Source organism: Cuculus canorus, chromosome 4 (genome assembly GCF_017976375.1).
Source record: "Cuculus canorus isolate bCucCan1 chromosome 4, bCucCan1.pri, whole genome shotgun sequence".
NCBI lineage: Eukaryota > Metazoa > Chordata > Aves > Cuculiformes > Cuculidae > Cuculus > Cuculus canorus.
In genome coordinates, this window is record NC_071404.1 from 78,723,467 (window position 1) to 78,739,759 (window position 16,293).

General features: G+C 47.5%; 1 protein-coding gene across 2 annotated transcripts in view; it reads right to left on the reverse strand.

The window, feature by feature from the left end:
• ADAMTS3 (ADAM metallopeptidase with thrombospondin type 1 motif 3) overlaps positions 1–15,988 on the reverse strand; it is a 127,842-nt gene extending 111,854 nt beyond the window's left edge. For both annotated transcript variants that reach the window (XM_054066139.1, XM_054066140.1), the window contains exons 1-2: positions 15,945–15,988; positions 2,386–2,510 (exon numbers count right to left, since the gene is read on the reverse strand). The gene's annotated coding sequence lies outside the window, so the exon portion shown is untranslated. The remainder of the gene's footprint in view (positions 1–2,385; positions 2,511–15,944) is intronic.
• Between the last annotated feature and the right edge of the window lie 305 nt (positions 15,989–16,293).

The following is a 16,293-nucleotide window of genomic DNA, read 5'->3' on the forward strand; positions in this document are numbered from 1 at the left end:
TGGAGATCTCTAGCCCAACACAGAGCAGAGTCAATCACAGTCGGTGGCTCAAGGCCTCATCCAGTTCAGCTATGGCTCGATTAATGAAAACATTTAAAAAAGAACATTTCCACTGTTCTTACACTAAATAATTGCTTCCCTGTGATCAACATCAAAAAATGGATGGAACTGCTCTTACATATATGATTTGATCAGCTTGAGGAAAGCAAGGGAAAGCTGCAAGTCTAGGAATTGAAACTACAGCTCTAAAAATCATCCAAGTATCAACACCTGAATATTTGTGCTTCCTTAGGAAGAGAGAGCAGAGAATAGCAAGGGGGACAGAAATACCAAACAGAGTGAAGTATGAAAAAGGCAGAAATACTTATTTCGAAGGTAAAAATCTGAATGCAAAGATGAAAAGAAGTCCATAGAAAAATAAAAATTCAGACAAAGACAGCTGTTGTTTCCCAAAGAACTCCTACAGAAAATGTTACAAGTGAATATAACCAAAGCATCTGGGCAGCACCCACATCACTACCTATCCTTTTTGGGCAGGATTTTCTTAAGCCTTCACCATCTGACTTCACTCTGATCCCACTAGAACACGGACGTGGTCTCAGCGACTCCAAACCAGAATAAACTAGAGAAGGCAGACCAGCCTCAGCATTCCTGTACCATGAGAACTGAAGACTGAAATACGGGTGCTTTCCTCAGGGTCTGCTTATGGTAATATCAGACCATGGAAAGGTTAGACTGTAAATGGCAATCATGGACTTTATTCATTCTCATTGAACCGGACAAGGCTTGCTTGCTCTTAGGGATGTATTTTGTTGTGTTTAGCTGCAACGTAATCCAGAGGTAACGGAACAGTTAATGAAAAGCTTGTGTCACTCAAACGGGATGTCACTTAAAAAAATCCACAGCACTGTCACACAACTTCCCTAACTCAGCAGCTCCGAATTTTGAGGAATAGAGGGTTGTAGATGCAAGCCTGCAGGAAACCCCAAGGCAGCGTGAGGCTCTGATGCAGCAGCAAAAGGAGGCTGGCAATGGTGTTGCCGTAAGGGATCTCAGTGTCTGAGCGTCTTGAGGATTTCCGCTCCTCACTAACGGAAAGCCACTCTACCAAAAGCTTACCAGCAACCACACAGACACACTCAGAGCTTCACGTTCATGGTAATTAACACAAGACCAACAGTTCTGTCAGTTTTGATTTTCCATCACCAAAAGATGGATTCCAGAGAGCTCCCACTGCACGCTGTGTCCTGGGATTCCCCCCATCCCCACGGGGATGATTTCAGCAATGCTTGCATCAGCTCTGCAACATTAGATCAGATACTGTGCGTAAAATCTCAAGAGATCATGACTTTGAACAATTCCTTGCCCTGTTTCCCCACCAAAGCACCCCACGTTCCTTGGCACACACTTGTCCTTGAATCTGATGGCCTCAAGCCAGTAAAATTCACGGAGTTAGTTCTAGATTTTTTCCCAATCGACTGACCTCCTCCGCCCCAATGGAAGTCAATTCAACCAGGTACACATTGGTAACTCAGTATTCCCATTACCAGAAGCCAAAGGAAGACAGCACAGCCACGCACAGGACACAGACAGCACAGTCAATAAAGCTCTGCATTAACACCGGGTATTGCTGCCGAGGCAGCTCTCTGGCGCCGGCCTCTTGCCGTTACACAAGACTCAAGCATTGATTTTCTCTCATGTCTGTGGGCAGCAAGGATTTCGCCTCTTAGGTTATTCATTTAAAAGAGCAGTCCCAGCTCCCCCACGCTGGCAGAACAAAGAGAAGCAGTGACAGTCCCACAGAACTTGTGCTTCCCACAAGAGAGGCACAAACCAGAGAAGCGATTGGGAAGGGCATGGACAACTCCTCCCACCAAGAGCCTGGGATGATGCCAAGAGGAGTTTTCCTTGGCAAGAATGGGTAGAAGCCTGAGGATGGAAAACGGATGAAGACTGATGTGCTCTTAGTGTCTCCCACACGACATAAATACTCTGTAACACAATACAAAGGACTTTCTGTCCCAAGGTAACATGTCCCTATGCCTCTCACACAGTAGTTAATGTCACGTATCACCCCCCCCACGACTCCCATCCTGCTAATAAAACATCATCATTTATATTAAATAATTTGTACTCTGGATTGACCCAAACTCAGAACTGGCCGATCTGAATCACACAACTTATTTCCCTAGTCCTCTGCTAACGCTGGCTGCTGGGAAATCACACACTCTATACTGCAGACAAAGAAGGCGACCACTCATCACCCGCATCCCGCAGAAGGCCCTTAGGCATCCCCTAAAGCTGCAACTGAACTGTCCTCCACATCCCAATGTTACAGACATGGTTAGCAATCATCAAAATATGCAGCCCATGAGAAAACCTAACCTCAGCATTTCCTTTGATTCTACGATGCTGAAGTCAGCTCCTACGCATCCCACAGATGTTCAGTCAGCGTCTGCTCAAAGGCCACTGCCCTTTTTCTGTACCAGGTGTGCCTTTATCCTCAGCACCTAGGAAAGGATGAAAGAACAAGAAGGTAAGCACTGATCCCTTTACATTTGGATCCCCTCCTCTGTTTCTCCCTTACAGACTAGGTAGGCAAACCCCAGGTTTATCCCCTCCTGTGCCTGCCTTCCCTCTGTGTTTGAATCCTGTCCTCCTGGCTGCACCCCGGGAACACAAAGCAGTAGCAATCTCTTCGGGTTTCCTTGGAGTTTTGATTTTGTAACTCATTCTGTCGCTTTTCCTCCTCTTGGTCCTGGAACTGAACTCAGACTTCGGCTGCAAGAATCATCTCAGAGCCTGGGTGGTCTCTGCATCACTACAGACAGGACAGAGCCGGGCCAGCAGACAGGAAAACACTAATTCTCTATTAATACATAAATGACTATGTCCCACTTGCTATTAGAACCAAAGAATTTCACTCCCAGTCTGACAGGCATAACAGAACTGGCACCTTAACAATATTATTACCAGCCTTAACTCCTGACTGCTCCTGAAATAAGTTACTGCTCTGTAAAAATTAAGTTTTCTCCTGCTATGTGTTCACTGGAATCATTCAGCTTCTGAAAAAAAATACAGTGCTATCTATAAATGTATCTGAAAAGGTGTTTTTCTAAGGTTTCCCTTTGGTATCAAACAATTTAACAAAGACAGAGGCAGGAAGGATGAGAGCATGCCCTTGGGAGCAGATCAGTTGAGCCAGGGCCAAGACCTCCATCCGCTTCAGTAGTGTAAAATTAGAACTAATTAAAAGGAAAGATCCATGCTATTCTGAAACTTAGCACTCCTCACCGGAATGCCTTTCCCCAAGAGGCTGCTGCCTGCCTGTTACTCTCTTTTCATCCCACTGCTTTCTTTTAGCAGGTCCAATCCTGCTCCTAGGGAAAACCCAGGGCAACACACAGAAGGATTTCTAACAGTAAAGATGTTCATTCCCACCCCTCTTCCAATCCTAAGCTCTTTTGCCACCTTTTCCTATCGGACTACTCTCCTCCCAACCTCTGTCCCTCCAGCCCTTGTCTCCAGTGGAACACAACACCCTATCTGAACTGGAGGCCAACCTTCCAGACGTAAGGTAAGTGGGCGACTTTGAGCCAGGCAGAAACACCCTCCCATTCTGACAGGTCCAAGCGCACACGATCGCTCTGCACAGATGGAGGAGCGTTGCCCACTTGCCTTGTCTGCCTTCCCGTTATCTAAATGGGAACGTGCAGCAGGGAAATGTCAGCAGATGGAAGTGATGTGCACCTAGGCAGCATGTCAAAGGAGATGGCGGAACAGAAAAAAGGGAACGTTGGCTTCTGGATAGCCTCTGACTCAAGGGGGACAACAGCTGACATCCTCACACCACTGCTTCAAGGAGAGAAATCAGCTCCTGCGGCCGCGAGGTAGAAGGGAACAGAGGTAAAGGGGAATTCATACAAGTAAAATAAAAGATTAATTCAGTGCTTGTGCAGATAAAATCATTATAATGCAGGCAAACACTCTAGCAGAGATGATAAAGGAAATCCAAGGTAGTGAATTGAAAAATGCCAAGCTAGAGCTGACCCAAGCAGTAACTGCCAACTGCAGCATGCAACTTGGTCTCAGCACCCAGCCAAGAGCATCCAGGCTCCCTTCCTGACCCCAGGAATCTTTGGAACAAGCTTGGAAGATTGCTAGAGGCTCCAACTGCAATGAGAGGAATACAGGACTTCAGGAGTTTTATCTCCTTGCTACAGCTGCTCCTGAAGGCTTGTTCATGATGAATACAAAGCACGTTGACATTCCCTCAAACACAGGGGAGCATCCTCCTCCAAAATGGACCAGCAGCATCGGAGGGTTGCTCAGTAGATCCTGAAGTGGAAGACAGGAATCAGAACAAAAACTCCAAACAAAGAGTCCTTCCTGGTAAAACTGATCAGATTGACAACAAAATCTTTGCCAGTGCACCCTCAGGTCCTCCTGGCTGCTCCCCGGTACTCCAAGGGAGCCTGCCTGCTGCAGTGCTTCCCGGGCAGCCTCTGCTCTGCTTGGAATGACAGATGAGGCAAGCATAAAGCTGTGTGACCACTGCAAGAAAACGGGAGCCAGGACTCACCAAGTGCCGACAAAACAGGCTTTACCAGGGAAATTATGAAGCCATGAGTAAGCAAGGAGAACTTTCCCTGGAGTCTGCATTTCTTCCCATCCAAGCAGACAGCTGAGCTAGGACTTTCAGAAATAGCATGGAAAGGGACCTCACCACACAGAGAAAAGACACTAGTTTTCTGATCCTTACAGCAGTGCATGCAGTGGTAATTATCAGATCTTCTAACTCCAAGCTCTTAAACTTTTGCCTGCTTCAGGTGCATTTCTGCCCCCATGGATCTGTACACACAGAAGTCCGACTGCCCATCCCAAAGGAAACTCTTCAGCCTTAAAATAGCAGCTGGATCTCATCCGATGCAAGGGCTACTGAAGCCCCAGATATCACACTTACCCACCAGCTCTTTTACTAGCAGCAGGGGATTTCATGGTACTGTTAATACAGCAATAACTGGTGGGCGAGAAGCTCAACGCGAGCTGGCAATGTGCGCTCACAGCCCAGGAAGCCACCTGTGCCCTGGGCTCCATCCAGAGCAGGGGGACCAGCAGGGCGAGGGAGGGGATTCTGCCCCTCTGCTCCGCTCTGGGGAGACCCCACCTGGGGTCCTGCCTCCAGTTCTGGAGTCCTCAGCACAGGAAGGACATGGAGCTGTTGGAGGCCACAGAGATGATGGGAGAGCTGGACAACCTCCTGTATGAGCACAGACTGAGAGAGTTGGGATTGTTCAGTTTGGAGAAGAGGAAGCTCTGGGGAGACCTTAGAGCAGCTTCCAGTGCTGAAAGGGGCTCGAGGAAAGCTGGGGAGGGGCTCTGGATCAGGGCAATGGTTTTAGGCTGAAAGAGGAAAAATTTAGGAAAAAACCTTTAATTTTAACAATGATTGTCTTTTGATATCTCTTCTAAAAAAAAAGTTTTGTTTGCTCGGCAACCATTAAAATATCAGCCCGCGTGGTTTCTTCCTACACCCTTCCTGATGAGGCTGGAGACAGGATGAGAAGAGAAGGTCAAAACCAGAATGAAAGCATGCATTCTGGTTTACAGAGCCTGAAGGAAAGAGCTTGTTAAGTGTGAAAAGAAATGAATAGAGAGTAAATTTGGTCAACCAAACTGGAAAGAGGGGTGGGGTTTGGTTTGTTTGTAATTGGCACCATTTTTAAATGAAGGAATCTGGAGAATATTAACAGTTGTACCTGAACCCATGCTGGAAGGATTCATGTAATATCAGAGCCAAATATATCTGCCTGCCAAAACCTGAAAAATGCTTTAAGAAAAGGGAAAAGAAAATAAAGGAAAAGAACAACAACAAAAAAGAGAAAATAATAAAAAAGAAAAGGGAAAAGAAAAGCCGCTTCTAGCTGGACTTCTCTGTTCTCGTGGGTAGGTGCTCATCAGCTCCAATTAATTTCTGGCAGCAGAGTCTGAGCAAGAGCGATGGACTGGGTGCATCCCAATGTGTTTAGTCTAGACTAACCCACGCTGGAATTCTCCCCAGGCCAGCCCTCAGCGCTCTGGATGCGGGACAGCCATCTCAACTAGTTGCAGACTCCACCGCAGCTTGGATCCCATCCCAGGCCACGCTCCCACCTCTCCCTATCTACTCCTGTTGCCATTCCCCCTCCTGCCTCCCCAGGCACCCAGGGCAACATGTGAAAAGCTGCTGACTGCTGCGAGTAATTGAAGGCTTGTTAATGAATGCAGGTAATTCTCCCCCTAATCATCTGTACAGTAAGCGTGTGAGCCAAGCCCAAAGCCATAAAACCAGGAAAACATGCCCATCTGCTAGGGAGCAGCCAGCCCCAACTGCTGCCAAAGAGAAGAGAGTCTGGAGCTAATCTCTATAAAGTTTTGTCAGCACAATTAAATCTGAAATATGCTCTGGAGACGGAGAACATGGCCCACGTGTCCCGGCTTCTTGTGTATTTGATGCCTTATTGCATAGGTCTGAATATAATCCGAGTCCTTCCATCCACAAACCCATCTTTCCTGGCCACAAGGGTTGGGCAGTAGGAAATGATTTCCTCCTTCCTCACCCTCACCCTGAAGCAGAGCCTCTCCCACAGCAAAGACCATCGCTAACTGAGGAACTCCTGTGCCCATTCCTGCCGTGATGTGCCCCCCGAGGACACTGCTGTGGCTCTGTTGGCAGAGACGAGCAGAGACAGTCACTCGCAATATTTAGCTGAATAACTGAATAACTTGCAGTTTTTTTACTGAATAACACACAATTGGTGAAAACTGCTTGGCATTTCCCTGTCCGGTATTTCTTTGGAAGATTCCAACTGTGAAAATGTCTACTGAATTCCCATTCTTAGCTGCAGCCATGTGAACCACTAGGGCATTTACTCTTGTAAACTGGTCTGGACTGGCACCACATACTTAGTTTATATCTCCACTTTCTTAACACAGGAAGGTACCTAACATTAAAATTATTTATTTAATACACTTTGTCCTAACAGCTCTATCTATGCCCTGAATACAACCATTCGGAACAGCACAATCCTCATACGCACATTCTAAACTTTTCCAATTGGGATTTCGATGAATTCTAAGTTTTGCTGGGAAAACAAGCCCTGAACCCCATTTGGACTAGTGAATGGCTGCATTTATTTTGATTATGAGATGTAAGCGAAATAAATGCTTACATGATATGATAGCTGCGCACAGTAAAATAGGGGCCTCGGGTGGACACGGGCACCGTGGTTAACCAAGCAGCCATCTCCAATTACAGTCACCCATCGCTATCCTTCTTGAAGCCACAGCAGATGTTTAAAGGGATTCGCCTGGGATTTAAGAGTCCTTGCAGGAAAAAATAATACATCTTGAAGCAATCAGGCAAGGAATTGGAACTCTAATTTAAAGATAACCATTGGCAAATTAAGGACATTTAAGCAAACTTTCCTAAGGAAACAATACCTGGTTTTCTCGGATATATGTGCTCGTCACTCACCCTGGGTCAGACCAGGCAGCTTCTAGAGAGCAGGCAGCACCTACAGACCAACCATTCTCATGCTTTTGGGGTAGACTCGGCCTTCTCTTTGCACGAGCGCTGTGCCCTAGCCGCCACTCACCCCTAGTCCAAGCCTCTAAAGCACTGGTTCCCAACACACCATGCCTTACACTGCAAAGAGAAACCCACCAGGGACTCCTTTCCGTGCCACCTTATGGGCACACCGGCCTTGTCTGACCTCCTGTCTCGTGTGCTATGAAGAAGACACCACCTTTGATGTGGCTGCTAGAGATAGGAGAGCCTTCCAGATCGAGAAGCAGGAAAGGGGAGGATGGAGGCCAGCTGGAACTCCCTCGGAGCCCACCAGCCTGCTTTCTCCATAATCTCTTCTACCTCTCCCCAGGGAAGCTCCCCGGTTCTTCTGCCCTTAGCCAGTTCAGAAGGTGACACAGAGACGCTCTCAAAACCTGTGTGTGAATTTGCATGCACATCAAAAGCGACGGAAGCATCCGCAGTACAACAATGAAGTGGCACACAAGACACACTTCTAAAAGTGCTTTTCATCCACATGTTCCTCCTGGGCAAAAATGTCCCATCCACGCACCTCACTCACCTCCCTTATAAACAGAGGCTGCCGTCCGCTCAAAGGGACCTTTGTGAGGCTGCCACATACACTGCCTTTAACATAACTCCTATATGAACTGACAGGAGAAAAGAGGGCTCACATAGAAATCCAAGCTCTCTACAACACGCCCAGCTCTGAGGATGTACACACAGTTGAAATAAATTAAGAACCAGAGTTCATGTTCACCTGAAAAGTCAAACCAAACTGACAAAAAGCTCTTGTGGAGTTTTAAAGGAATGTAGGAAACCAGAAAGGCTGCTCCTGTTCTGCTTCCCAGCCTAGTAAACCTGGGGATTGTGAGAAATCTTGTTCACCAGCCATTTCCAGCATGAATTCCCATTGAATAGACACATATAAATTTAATCCAGAGTCAATTCATAAATTATAGCTGTATAAAATATCTGTAACAAAAATAAAACCAGCTTAAAGTCCGCCACAAATTTTAGAATTACAGTTTCCATGGAGCAGCCAAAATGTCTAGGGTGACATGAGTGCACTTGCCTGGGGACTATCTATCAATTTGGTTAGAGATTAGCTAAAACTGGCCACACATTCTTGAGTCAGGTTTTGTGATCTGCTGGACCCGTGCAGCATCTCAGGGATGACAAGATGGAGACATGACCAAAACCCAGAGCATTACAGCAGCTTTCTGTTTCTACATGCACACAGAAGCACCTTCTCTGGGGAGCCCCAGTGAATAAACAGTGCTATTTCTCTCTCCCATGTTTTCAGACCACCATTTCCCAACAAGGAACGGGTCCAGAGTACGCCACAAAGATGGCACGAGGGCTGCAGCACCTCTCTTACGAGAACAGGATGAGAGTTGGAGTTGTTCAGCCTGGAGAAGAGAAGGCTACGGGGAGACCTTAAAGCAGCTCCTAGTCCTGAAGGGGACTCCAGGAAAGCTGGAGAGGGGCTCTTGATCAAGGAGGGCTGGGACAGGACGAGGGGGAGTGGTTTTGAGCTGAATGAGGGGAGATTGAGATGACATCTTAAGGAGAAATGTTTTCCTGTGAGAGTGGGGAGGCCCTGGCCCAAACTGCCCAGAGCAGCCGTGGCTGCCCCATCCCTGGAGGGGTTCAAGGCCAGGCTGGATGGGGCTTGGAGCCCCTGAGCCAGCGGGAGGTGTCCCTGCCCATGGCAGGGGGTGGAACTGGATGGGCTTTGAGGTCCCTTCCAGCCCAAACCATTCAGTGATTCTATGATCCAGCTCAGAATCAGAACTACCACAACCAAGCCTACCTACATTCAGACCTCAACAGAAACAACTCTGCCTCACACCCCAATAACACTTCCAAGCACACAAACGAGCAGCCCATCACTGAGTGTCTCGTTCAAGGTACCGACACACACGGCTTCCTCCTGCTCACAAGCGATCTGCTGTACACGTGGCAACCGGGCCCTGGGCACCTCGAACAACGAGCTCCGGATCCCACAGACTAAACGCTACTGCAGGCACAGCCCTCGGGCCGTGCTATGGGCAATGCAAAGACATTGGGGTCTTTTCCCTAACAGTGAGTCACCGCGCACGGGAGAGCCCCGAGCTATCACGGACCCGTCTGGTGTGCACTGCTTGTGTTCGTCAGCACATGGCAACTGCTCAACCTGCACTGTACCCTGATGGGATTGCAGGGCTGCAGCTCCTCATGGCCCTCGAACAACAGACACATCCATACCTTCGGGCAGAGTTCTTTCCCTTACTGTTTGGTAGGAGGATGCCTTAATTCAGGAAAAATGAACCAGCTTGCTATTTCGGAATGTTACTCCAGAAAGTCTGAAATGTCTGACCTTAATGAAGCTGGCTTTGGTTTGTGGCTTCTACAGACAAATCTTAATTTATTGCTGCTGAATTCATGTACAGATACTGATAAGAACAACACAACTGCTCCAATCAAGAGACAAAATAGGAAAATTCTTAATTGAAAAAACATTATGATTTAAGAGCAGATGAAAGTGCTTTTCAACAGCTTTGTGAGCTTTTTCTGTTGGAAATTAATGTACATATATTACAAACAACCCCAAAACAAGAGCCTTTTCAATGTAACCTGATTTAAAGTTCTGCCAGTTTATGCTACATCACTCATGTCCCCTAGATACTGAAAATGTAATTTTAATCAAGACATAGGAATATCTATTTAATTTTTTTGGCTCTATCCTTGCAAGCACTGGTATGTATTTATGAATTTATACGTATAGATACTCCACTTGGTTCAAGCCACTGCTCCATGCAGGAGGCAGAACTTCTCCACCAAACTGAAAATCACCATCACAGCCCATCTTTGGGTCACTCAGGACTGTGGAGGAGCATCTTTGTGAGCTGAATAACACACAGGAGCCTCACTCAAACACGGCAAACCCCAAGCCCGCGCACGCCTCTTGACAAGGGAGACTCAGCTGCGATGTGAGTAAGCCTCTTCAAGTCAAGAGATAACTGCAATAAATACACTAGTTCAGTTGCTTATCTCAGAGCAAAGAGACCTTTAACAGCCTGGAAATGCACAAAGCAGTTTTGCAGGCTCAGATTTTTCAAATGAAAATTCCAGCACTGGTTGTGTTTCAGCCTGGCTGGAAATCTCTCCAGCAACAGATTCCTTTCGGCTGTTTTACTGCTGCAGTTTCACTGGGATCTGGAACTTTAAAAGCATATGCAGACTGTTAAAAACTCAGCTTTAAAATCATAAAGCACTTGGATTTGGGTGTGATTTGAGCAGTGACAAAACCATGCATAACTCAACGACTTGCCGGTACTTTGTCCGGCTGCTGTCACTTCCAAGCTGTGCTCCAGGCCTGAAGCATTTCTCTTAACACTGTAATGCCATTTCCCACCACAAATGCTTTCAAGCAGCTGAAAACACATCAGACCCCAGGCCCTGGCGGTACAATGACAGCCCTCTGAAGGCAGGTCTGACAGAAACAGTCCTCAATATAAAATGGCTTTAAGCATCCTTAACAGTGAGTATTCCTTTTCCATAAACCAGGATGCTACTAGGTCAGAAGAAATGAAAGGAGATACTGCCATATTACAATATGCATTTTCAATAACTCCTGTCCATCCTCTGCAACTGATTCTGTGCAAACTGAAATCCCTCTTTCCTTCCCCTTCTGCCCAGATGCAGAGTCTCTGGTGCAGCCATTTCCAGCCCGCAGCAGCACTGTGGACAAACCGGTGTGAGAAATGGGATGAACTGTGGGAGCTGGTTACATACACCTTGTGAACACTTTTGATATTAAGGTTTTTCTGTACAGAAGGGGAATCCACTGTGAAACGGGCTTGGCTGCTCTCTTGCATTCCCTGTAGGAATAACATTAAGGATTTGGGGAATTTGTTGGTCTCCCATGTAAACAAAGCGCTCTTGCACAGGACGTGGCTGCTAACTAGTTTTTAAAGTTGAGAGCTAAGTAGACAACAACCAGTAAGGAGCATTCAAAACAAATCAGGAGCCCTCTGATCCTGTGGGAGGGGTCCCTGCCCATGGCAGAGAGGAAGAACTGGATGGGCTTTGAAGTCCCTTCCAATTCAAGCCATTCCACGATTCTATGATTTCCTATCACTAATCAAGAGTGGAGCGGGAGAGAAAAAGGCATCTGGGGCAGGAATAAAGTGGCCAGGGGAACCAGTGAGGAAACCCGCGTCATGAAAGTGAAGTGCAGTGGAGGCACAAGCCGGCCTACCTAAGGAGGCAGAGACAGGCATAACGGAGGGAGGTCCACGGCGAGACAGCGTGGGACTCGGCATCCAAAGCAATCACAACAAAATAATGACCATGTGCTCACATTACAGATCTGCAAGGCAAAGACTGGTTATGCCCCTGAGTACACTTCCTAGACTGGAGTACTAATTGTTAAAATGACTCATGACCTCTGCAAGAAGAGCTCCTGTTTTCCACCAGCTTTGACCTGAGGTTGATTTTAAAGGCTGCTACACTTCAGAAAGCAGAGTTACTCCTACGATGGCAAAACGTTACTGCCTGGGCCAGAGGAGGTTCTTCCCTACCATTCATCTGTTGATCCGCTGATGGTCCACAGCGCTTCCTTACTTGGCCAATTTTCTTTCTTCTCTGACTTTGCTCTTACTATCACGTCTAAAAACCCAGCATAGCTGCTTCTTGCTCAGTCCAAGCCTGGCAGACTGCATCCAAACGCAGCCTAAGCTTTCTGCAACGTTACCTCTCCCCAGCGCAGTGCCTGTCGCTTGCAGAGCCAAGGTGAAAACATTACGATTGGCAACACTCTATTGGATGGGAGTGTGAAATGAAACCAGCCCCTAAAATCATCCCATGGAGACATTGCTGACAGTGCCCTTCCTTCAACTGTTCCTTTCTCTCACCCATTCAAGACCATGAGCTTTGGGAACGATTGAAACCTGGCACATTACAGGATCCAAACGGTCCTGCTGCAGGAGGAGAGCACTGCTTTAGCATAGTAATGCTTGTACTGCTGGGGAACGCTCAGCTTCCCAAAGGGATCTCTAACGGTGTTCACAACCTTCAACAGTGACATAAAGCTATGACATCCGCATTATTTTTCTTTTCTAATTCCAGCCATTCAAAAGGAACCACGAGGCCAGCCTCATGCACTGAATAATCTCTCAGTTTTGAACAAACTTTGGACAAATATGGACACCCAAGCTCTTTAGTGCATGCTTACATGTGTACAGAATCCCAGAAAATGGGTTGGTTTTTTTTTTTCACAAATCATGAAAGAGGGGTCAAAAAGAATTTTATTTTTTTTTACTGAAGACTTTTCAAAAATCCGCAACTGCAGTTGTTCTGCAATAAAGAACTCAATTACTCCCTTTGCTACAAAAAATATGCATTAGTAGTCACCACTGACCAGGCAGAATGGTGGATTTTAACACAACAGCTAGAATTTTACTGTACCTTCGGAAAAAAGGGCTGTGGTTCCACCATTGCTGGCCAGCTCCTTTCATCTCTGAAGGCACAATGCCATGATGCAGCAGATTCCAGAAAAAAATGCAGAAGCAATATATCCATCCATCCATCAGGAAAACACATTTTCCTTGGTAAATAGCCCCTTTTGCAAACCTGCTTTTAAATCACACAGTCATACTCTTTGAAGACACACAGCAGATATGAGTTAGGCGTCCACGCAGCAGGAGAAGGGTTTGGAGGAACCAGGCTGACACGTTGTTCTTGAGGAAAGCTTTAAGACAGCTTTGCAGCCTACAGAGAACACATCCAGTGCCTTCTCTGTGCACAATCCCTCCACTGGCTTCTCACCTAACAGGGACTCTGCCTATCGGAGAAAGGATTAACACGGCTAACACAGGCCTTGCTCTCAGCCATCCTGGCAACCAGTAAAACCCAACCCTCCTTCAACACAATTTGAGCACCTTTATGGCTCTGAAGTGTGAGAAGGACTGTGCAATGACAACAGAATCTGCCTTAAAAAAACCTATCCTGCGTGTGCAAACCAAGCAGTGAAAAATAAGTAGTACATCAGTATTCAAAGTTAAATATTCTAGAACAGCAAATCATTTTTTCCAGAGCTTGTTCTGGAAAACAAATAATAGTTCTACTGCCATATAAAACTTCCTATCAGACAAGTTTTAAACATTTTGTTTGGGACTGCAGGGCCCTGACAAAATTCAGGCTGCATGGGATCAAGGGAGAGAATGGAGGTTCAAGCTCATATCAAGGACTGTCAGCAAGATTTTAAGTCTTCCCTAAGTATTCAGTGAAGCTGGACTTTATGAAATTTAAAATAACACTGGTTTCAGCAGCTATTGTTTGGCAATACCGACCTGAACTAGGTCATACAAATAGCTCAATACTCTAACGGCCAGTGTCAAGAAAGGCTCGACACTGCCACACAGCCTTTCTTCTCTCAGGACCACGCCAGAGGTTTTGTGATCCACCTCTTCTGCTCCTCTGCAGACTCCCATCGTGTGAGAGTCAGCCTGCACTCGCACGCGATTTCACAGCTATCAGTAACAAAATCACCAGCACGAATCTGTACGAAACTGTCCGCATGGAACGAGAGGGCTCTGAGCCCCATGGTGAGTGGTTTGTCCACACCGCAGCAGGACCGAGTCTCACGCTGCCACTGTGGAATGCCACCAGAGCACAGGGACTGCTTGCTCACGGCAGGGAAAGCAGGCGCATGCATCTTGCGTGGTGCCCGGCAGCTGCCAGAAAGAGCTCAAATATCAGCTCTCGCTGATGTGAGCGGTCGGAGCACACAGGAGGAAATGTAAACAAAGCATCCCTGAAAAGCTACCTGACACACAGCAAAGAAAACTCATTTTTTTTAATGCACAAACTGGTGCCAATCTGCAAGAGTTCCTCTTTCAGCAGTTGCCAGGATAAATTTCCCCTTCAGGCAGACGGTCCGAAACCTGAGCCCATCATGAATGAGAATGTGGAGCTTAACCCGAGCGCGCACCAAAAAATCCCAGACTTCTGTCCCAAGAAAGGAACCTTTCCCGGCCCCTCTGCAGACACAGGCGATCCCTTCATGCTGACCTACATACTGCCCAGACTGCGCCTCAAAACAACCCAGCATTCCAACCCAAACTGCCCAGCTTCCCGCTGCCTTTGCTGCCGGAGCATGAATGACCGAGTGACTGGCTGCCCTCAGAACCACACTGTAACACCCCACAATGCTCCAGGACACTCACTCCAGGTGGTTTGCACCACGACTTAGGACTGTCCTCAACCGCAGATCCTCCTGTGTGATGTTTCAGTTCTGCACCAACAGCATCTACAAGTGCAGAGAGAACACTTTTTTCTTGCCAGGGAATACCGTAAAATAATGCAGTTACAGTATGCAGTGTCCTTCTGGGATTCGGACTGCTCACGACTGTGGTTTTCCAAACAGCTTACAGAAAATGAGGCAGCTAACCTGCAGTGACCATCACTGAGAGCTGGGCACCTTGGAGTCACTCCTGCAACTCCGAGGTGGCGGGTGTACCTGCCACCCGCCACAGGCATGCTGTGCCACCTCTCAGATCACACCCAGGCCAGCAGAGAAGGATAAGCCGGATGGAGCTACACACACTGCGTTACACCGTCACCCCCTCAGTCTCGCAGTGACACGCTCCATTCCCCGGCGGGCAGAGCAAGCCCTGTTCCTTTCCTCCGACAGCTTGGTCCTCACTCTCTACAGGAGCACCAGGCAAGGGGCTCTGCTCAGCCCAGGAACACAGCTGGCATTCCGACTACAACAGCACTGCCGCCACGGTGAGGTCATGGTGGCAGATCAAATACTGCTAAGGGATGAGGTGCTGCCAATCCAGAGCTGGAATCCAAGCTCTGTAGCCACCAGCAATGAACTCAGCCCTGATAAACCTCTACATTCCTGACATGCAGATGGCCTGCACATACATGAATGCACGGCAGACAGCCAGAACTGGAACCCCAGCATATCTGGAAAGTTTAGACCCAGGTACACATTTTATTGTTTGGGTTCTTCCTTACCTTTTAGCCAAATCTGGTGTTCCCTATGCAGCCACCCAGAGGCTTGCCCTCTGCTACTTGAAGAGCAGCCACCACACAGACCTGTCTCCTCTTCCAGGCGTTTGTAGGGCTCTAGGAACAAAGTTATCTGTGCCACTGGCGTGGACAGGCTAAGGAAGAAGTATCCCATGCCTTTCCCCGACTTGGCACTGTCTCTCAGGCACTCTTTAATATTCAAGAGTAAAAGCTGTCGCAACAGATTTCAGGCAAGGGCCCACACCAGTAGCACCCACAGCTCCTGCAAGGAGAATCCACTGACTTCAGGGAGAGCTTAGAGTCACCTGGAGATGCACAGTGATGCCCAAAGCCATGGTGTGGCACCCACCTGCTTCTGCGGACCTTCTTCCAGAAAAGGGGTTTCTTAGAGAGGGACTTCACCTCATAGCACAGAACTACAGTGGAAAAGAACAGATTGTCCAGTTAAACCAAAGCAATTGTGATTAAGGAAACTTCTGATGAATAAGCTTGCCCAGAGAAGCCGTGGCTGCCCCATCCCTGTAGGTGTTCAAGGCCAGGTTGGATGGAGCTTGGAGCCCCCCTGATCCAGCGGGAGGTGTCCCTGCCCACAGCAGGGGGTGGGACTGGATGGGCTTTGAGGTCCCTTCCAGCCCAAACCATTCCATGATTCCATGATTCTGTGAATAAACAGAAGACAAGAGCCATAGGCTGAGGTT